The sequence below is a fragment of the Arachis ipaensis genome, chromosome B8 (genome assembly GCF_059453495.1).
Source record: "Arachis ipaensis isolate K30076 ecotype BB chromosome B8, ASM5945349v1, whole genome shotgun sequence".
In the NCBI taxonomy this organism is placed as follows: Eukaryota; Viridiplantae; Streptophyta; class Magnoliopsida; order Fabales; family Fabaceae; genus Arachis; species Arachis ipaensis.
In genome coordinates, this window is record NC_142443.1 from 23,595,618 (window position 1) to 23,602,672 (window position 7,055).

Below are 7,055 nucleotides of genomic sequence, written 5' to 3' on the forward strand. Positions count from 1 at the left end.
ATGCTAAGGCTTAAGTGTGGGGAGGTTGACAAACCCCAATTTGACGGTTTATTTTGCCTTGAATTTAGAACATTTTGATAACCTTTTGTCACATTTAGCCTAAGAATTAGCATGGTTTTGTTATCTCTTCCATGATTGTGCTTAAGTGTAAAAACATACTTTTTAAGCCTTATTTTGGTGAATTCTAGTTTCTGTTTGATTTCATAAGATGCCTTGATGTGTTTGCTAGTAATTCCAGGGTTGAAATAGGCTAGGCATGGATCAAAGGAAGCAAGGAAGGAAGCATACAAGTGGAGAGAAGCATAAAAAGTCAAAGAAGCAAAGTCAGTCATGCACGCGCACGCGCACGCGCACAAGGCGCTCGCGCGCACATTGCAGAATCGACCAGGGACGCGCACGCGCCGATGATGGCACATGACCTCATTAATGCAACACGTGCCTGGCGATTTGAGAGGTTTTCTGAACCCATTTTGGCGCCAAATTGCTAAGGGAAAGGAATAAAAGGATGAAGGATTAAGGAGAAGGCATCATTGATCACTTTAGATGTTAGTGACCAATTAGTTTAGTTTTATCTTTGTAATTAGTTTCTAGAGAGAGAAGCTCTCTCTTCTCTCTAGGATTAGGATTAGGTTTAGGTTAATCTCCCTTCTTAGATCTAGGTTTAACTCATGCTTTGATTCACTTTTCATTTACCAATTCTTAATCTTCTCCTCTTCCTCTTTCTAGTGATGTTCTTTAATAATTGTAATTCTCCATTTTTGTTTTGGATATATTGTTGTTCCTTTGTTTTCCTTCAATAATGCAATTTGAGGTAATTCATGATAATTGTGATCTCCTTGATTGTTGTTGTTAATTCTTTACATTCAATTGTAGTTAGAATTCATTCTTGTTGTGATTGACTATACTTTTCTTTTGTGCCTTCCAAGTGTTTGATGAAATGCTTGGTTGGATTTTAGTGTAGATTTTGTTCCTCTTGGCCTAGGTAGAGTAATTAGTGACTCTTGAGTTATCTAATTCCTTTGATTGATTGATAATTAGAAGTTGCTAATTGATTTGAATGCCTCTAAAACTAGCCATTCCTTAGGAGTTGATTAGGACTTGAGGAATCAAATTGATTCATCCACTTGACTTTCCTTTATTTAGTAAGGGTTAACTAAGTGGTAGCAATGAACAATTCTCATCACAATTGAGAAGGATAACTAGGATAGGACTTATAGTTCTCACACCTTGTCAAGAGCCCTTTTTTTTATAGTTGTTAGTTTATTTTCATTGTCATTTACTTTTCATGCTTCTTATCCAAAACCCCAAAATAACTCATAACCAATAACAAGACACTTCATTGTAAGTCCTAGGGAGAACGACCCGAGGTTTGAATACTTCGGTTTATAGAATTTAGGGGTTTGTACTTGTGACAAACAAATTTTTGTATGAAAGGATTAGTGATTGGTTTAGAAACTATACTTGCAACGAGAATTCATTTGTGAAATTCTAAACCGTCAAAAATCCAATCGTCAGTCTTCCAATGCAAGTGTCTTTCCTTATCTATGAATGTATTTTCTAACGTAGGTGTCTATGTTGGTCGTGTATTGTTTGCAGGTGTTTGAAAACGGATACGTCTTTTACTAGAAGTGTCTTTTGTCAATGTGTCTTTTGAATTTTCGTTTAATTATGGATGTGTCTTCTGAGGGATGTGTCTGTTTTTGTCGTGACTTCTTTGGAGGTATCTATATATGGATGTGTCTTTCGTGTTTTCGTTTAATCATGGATGTGTCTTCTGAGTGGCGTGTCTATTTTTGTTGCGTCTTCTTCGGAGGTGTCTATATATGGATGTGTTTTCTGCTAGAGGTGTCTTCTGCCAATGTGTCTTTCGTGTTTTTGTTTAATCATGGATGTGTCTTTTGAGGGGTGTGTCTATTTTCGTCGTGTCTTCTTCAGAGGTGACTATATATGAATGTGTCTTCTGCTGGAGGTGTCTTAGACCAATGTGTCCTCCGACATGAGTTGCTTATTTGGTTTGTGTCTTTTGTGTATGTGTCTTTTTATAAATGTGTCTTCCATCGAATATGCCTTTTGTTTATGTTGCTTTCATGGGCTTCTCTGTCACTGGATGTGTCTTGTAACGGATGTTTCTTTTTTGTTATTTTTTTCCTTTTCATTAGAATCAAGGTTTCAATGGAGACTTGTTTGATTCGCAATGAAGCCTGAGTCACACTTTTGTGGAAACATAACCGTAACAAAATGAAACGAAACCTAAATTAAAGAAACCTACTTTCTTTTGTCCTCCACGTTAAAAGTACATGAAAATCGGGATTATTTTGGTGAGCTAAGTCAAACTTAGAAAATTTATAACAGTATAATCATATCAGTGGATCATACTCAAAAAGTAATGATATATACTCAATTTAAAATTGTTTATTAAATAAAAAACCTGAATACTTTGTTAAAGAGAAGTGGGAAAAAAATCAAAATAAAAAAATGAATTCTCCTTACAAATCTGTAATCAAAATTCTTCTAAGTATTTCAAAACGAGTTTAATAAAGACATGAACCCGCCATGTTCCTATGATTCATTCACTCTCACAGTAGAACTCACCACTAGATATGGATTGACGGCTTCATCATTTTCTTAGAAAAAAACACCACGCTTAAAAAAACAGTTTCAACTTTATCCATCAAGTCATGTTAACAAGTGGTTCGAAAATAACCAAATGGTAAACACATACCGGAGGTGCATTCTTCTTCTTTCTTCGCATAGATTTCTGGATGAAGCTATCCAGTTCAGATCCAAGCCTCTTCAATATCGACCAACCTTTCGTTGCCACCTTTGGAGAACCTCGAATGTCAGATGCACTAAGAGCGGGCTCACACTATGTCACCATGCTGTTCTGTGTAGTTAGAACACTTTTGGATCCCAAGTTCGCATGATAATCAAACAGCTTAGCTATCAACTCGTCAAAGCCCGAATGTAACATGGCTGCTTCTTCTTCACAGGTCACGAAATCTTGGGCAACATTAAAGAAGTGTGAGCACAATCCTTTGAATAAGTTGTAGCTTTTATCTGTTCGCTTCTCGTCGTGGCTGCTCTTGATGAAAGTGTGTTTGCGTTGTACATTCTTGCTATATCGAGGGAGAACATAGTAAGATGATACTCTGTCTACTCTATAATTGAGAACAAAGCGAGACAGTGGTAACAAAGAATATCTCTTGATTCAAACATGTTGCGCTCGCACCCAACCTTGTGTGTCGATGGTTAAACTCGATACCATTCGTGTAGTACCTAGACTCCCCAAAAAATCGAGTATACTAAAAACTAAGCTTCACAAGAAATCTACTCTCCAAAAAGAACATAAAAGCACAATACAAAACGAACCTGATAGCCATCTGTTATGCTCTAGGTTAAACTCGACAATGAATCCAGCCCAATCCTTCTTGAAACATTCCACAGACTGGGCATTCCAAACAGTGTCAGTCATTTTAGCATGTATTTCTCTGTACTGGGCATATCCTCTGAGCGTATACGGTATCTTCTTCAATATGTGCCATATGCACCATCAGTGGCGAGTATTTGGAAGGACATTCCTAATAGCACCAAACATGGACTTGCACTGGTCCGTGATGATGGCCTGTGAGAGAGTTTCCACATATTTCAGCCATTGCGTAAAGACCCACTCAAAACTACGTATTTTATCATTCCTTAGCAAAGCACATCCGAGCAAGGTGGACTTCCCGTGATGGTTGACACCAACAAAAGATGCAAATGATAGTCCATGCCTACAATAAATACGGCCACAAATAAGAACTCGTGATAGTGTCAAAACAATAAACCTTTCAATAAAGTCATAAACACATACATATTTGTTTCTATTGTACATTATATCAAACGACACCACGTCTACATAATATTCGTAAGATGCCCTGCACCTTGCATCTACCCAGAGCGCAGTCCTAAACTTGTTAGCTGCCTCCACATCTACTACATAAAAGAAATTTAAGTTGATCTCTTTTATTCGCATGAAATAACTTAGTATTTTTTTAACATCTGCGTTTTCGTCAGCACAACACAGATTGTTTGTAATGTAATATCTCATATCCTTTTCTGAGTAACCCAAATTCGACGACCCACCAACCTCGTTCGTCAGTGCGAGGTAAGTCTTATTGGGTCGTATGACATCCTCATCGTTGTCCTGAATCACACACTTGGCATGCATGCACTACAAGAAAAACACACATTTAGGTACACTTGAAAAGTGTAGCCAAAAATGAAAAAAAATGATGCCTTAGGCAAAGGCTACGCTTTTTAGGCTTCGAAGATGCTTTTCTGGGGGATGCCTATACTATTGTTGCCTATTCTCAAAGGCTACGCTTTTCAGTATCAAAGGCTACGCTTCTGGCCTTTGGGAATAGGGTGCGCTTTTTAAGTGATACTGTCCAGGACCAAAGGCTACGCTTTTCTTTACTCATGGTTACCAAAATTCAAAAGAATAGACTACACTTTTCAAGGCTACTACATCACTTTATAAACATAACAAATAATATACCTATAGCTACTCTATATAAGTGTAGCCTTTTGTTCTTCAATTTTTTTAATTTCTGTTTATATATATAAACAGAAATTTCTAATAATCTTTTTATCTAAAATCTAATATTTGAGAATATATATATATATATACATTCCTGTATTTTTAATTAAATTAGTTAATTATTATAAAATAAAAATAAATACATAATAATACCATACAATAATCTTTAAATAATAAAAATTATCCTAAAACAAAATATATTTATGTAATGAACCAAAATATTGGGATGATCATAATTTTGAGTATTCACTACAAGAAAAACACCCATTCAGCCACACTTTTTTTAAGCTACATTTGAAAAGCGTAGCCTATTCATAGAATAGGCTACGCTTTTCTTCGTGTTACCATTTTATACGAGAATAGGAAACATAATTGTGGCATCATTTTAAAAGTGTAGCCTTAGATACAATAAAAATCACTTATGAAGCGTAGCCTTATATTAGTATCTATGGGTACACATTTCTCACCAAAGAAGACGCTTTTCAAGAGTAGCCAAATCATTAGGCTTTAGGTGCGCTTTGTAAGCGTTTTCTAATATGAGCATGCTATAACACTTAGAATTTTTTTCCCCTTTTAACACCCGCGCCCTCCTTCTCCTTTCGCAGAAAGCTAAGAGCTAGGAGAGTTCTTTCCTCTCTTCCTTGACCTCGTCCATACCTTCCTCTTCTCCTTGCACCACATCCTCACACGGTGGCTCTGCTACAATACACCACCACCGTGGCTCTGTTACGACACAACAACGCACAACTCTCCTACGTCGCACCACCGCCTCGCCGTGCTCTTCTGCTTCTTTGCTCGCCGCTGCTTTCTTGTGCTCTGCGTCTCCTTTGTTCCTCGTGCCGCCTCTGCTCCATCCATTCCTGCTTGATTCGCTTTCCCTCATCACAATAGGTAGGCTTTTATTTTTTTTTTGTCTAATTTAGGCAATTAGGGTTCCTAATCCCCATTGTCAAGAACAAAACACACGGCTCAAGTTGTTGCAGCTGGGCTCAATCTTCCTTCCGATGAGGCAAAGCATCGATCCTTAACAAGCAAGGCAAGCGCCTGATGATGATGATGGTTCTGTGAAATTTGGGAGGTTTTGGGTTTTGAGTTTTGGTTTTAGGGTTTTAATTAGGGGTCTTAGCTTCTGTATTCTGCGTTGTTTATTTGTGGACTGCCAGATCAAACTAAAATCACCAATGTAAATTTCACCATGTGTCAACTAAATTATTATTCTTATTTTTGTTATTGTTGTTGTTGATTTTTCTTGTTTAAATTTCACTTTTAAAGAGAGCAAATTATTCTCAAGAGAGGATTATTCTTATGCTTTTAAATTGCTTTGTTGATTGAATCAATAACTTGAAGTACCTGTGAATTTTAAGATGTATTTTGGGAACCCAAGCTTGATTTGAGACATATGCAGTGATTGCAGTCAATTGAGTGTTCCAATTTCTGCTGAAATGGGGTAAGCATCTAAACTGACCTTAAATTACCAATTCATGAGTTTTGATGATCAAGTATTTTTCAATTTCCTTTTGTATGCTTCTGTGCAACTTGTCTAATAGGTTTACTTGTTTTTATGTATCTATGTACATCCAGGTCATGTGTATTTTTTTATTTCTTTCTTCATGCATTTTCTTTCTCATTACTGTAAGCTAACTTGAGCGTTAGTAATCAAACAAGATGATTTTGTCTACTTCTGGTTATCATCAATATTGGCCTTGTAAATTGTAATATAGCTACTTGTTTGATATCTTGTTGTAATGTGCTTGAGTTTATGTGGGGCGTAGGTCTTGATTGGTGTCACTGTAGGTTTGAACTTGGGCTATTTTTTTTATTATGTTTTGTTTGTTTTGTTTTCTATTTTATTTTTTGATACCTAGGAGAGATTGGACTATTTGGAAGATGGTAAACGTGTTTTTCGACTGCGTTTACGGCTATGTTCTTCTTTATACCCTATCAATGAACGCATCAGAGACTTTTTTCTTGAATATGATCGACACACTCTTCGAACAAGTCCACCTTGGGGTTCTGAACTTCTGGAGGTATAATTCTTGTCCTCCTTTTGGTCTGGTTTAACTTTATCCTATTTTCTGGACTTTTTATAGGTATTTAGGTACCATTTTAGATGTTCTTGAACTCATTATTTGGGACTATGTCTATTGCCATACTTGAATTGAAACGGATATGCAGACATGTATTTTTATTTTATTTTTTTAATATTTATTTTCCCACTTAGCAGTTAGCAATTGGCATTGTGCTTGACTATGTTGCTTAACTTCTTTTCCATTAAGAAAATTGTTCTGTTGTACCAAGTTGAAATTGTTACCTGGAAATCAGTCTTTTATCTCTAATTCTCTATGCTTTTCATTGTTCAGAACATTTACATTGGTGAGTTCCTGCAATGAAATCTTTGTATCTTTACACTTTTCCTTAGCTGGGATAAATATATAAATTTGGCTTTATTTGCATGTTTACTGATAATGTGACTTGA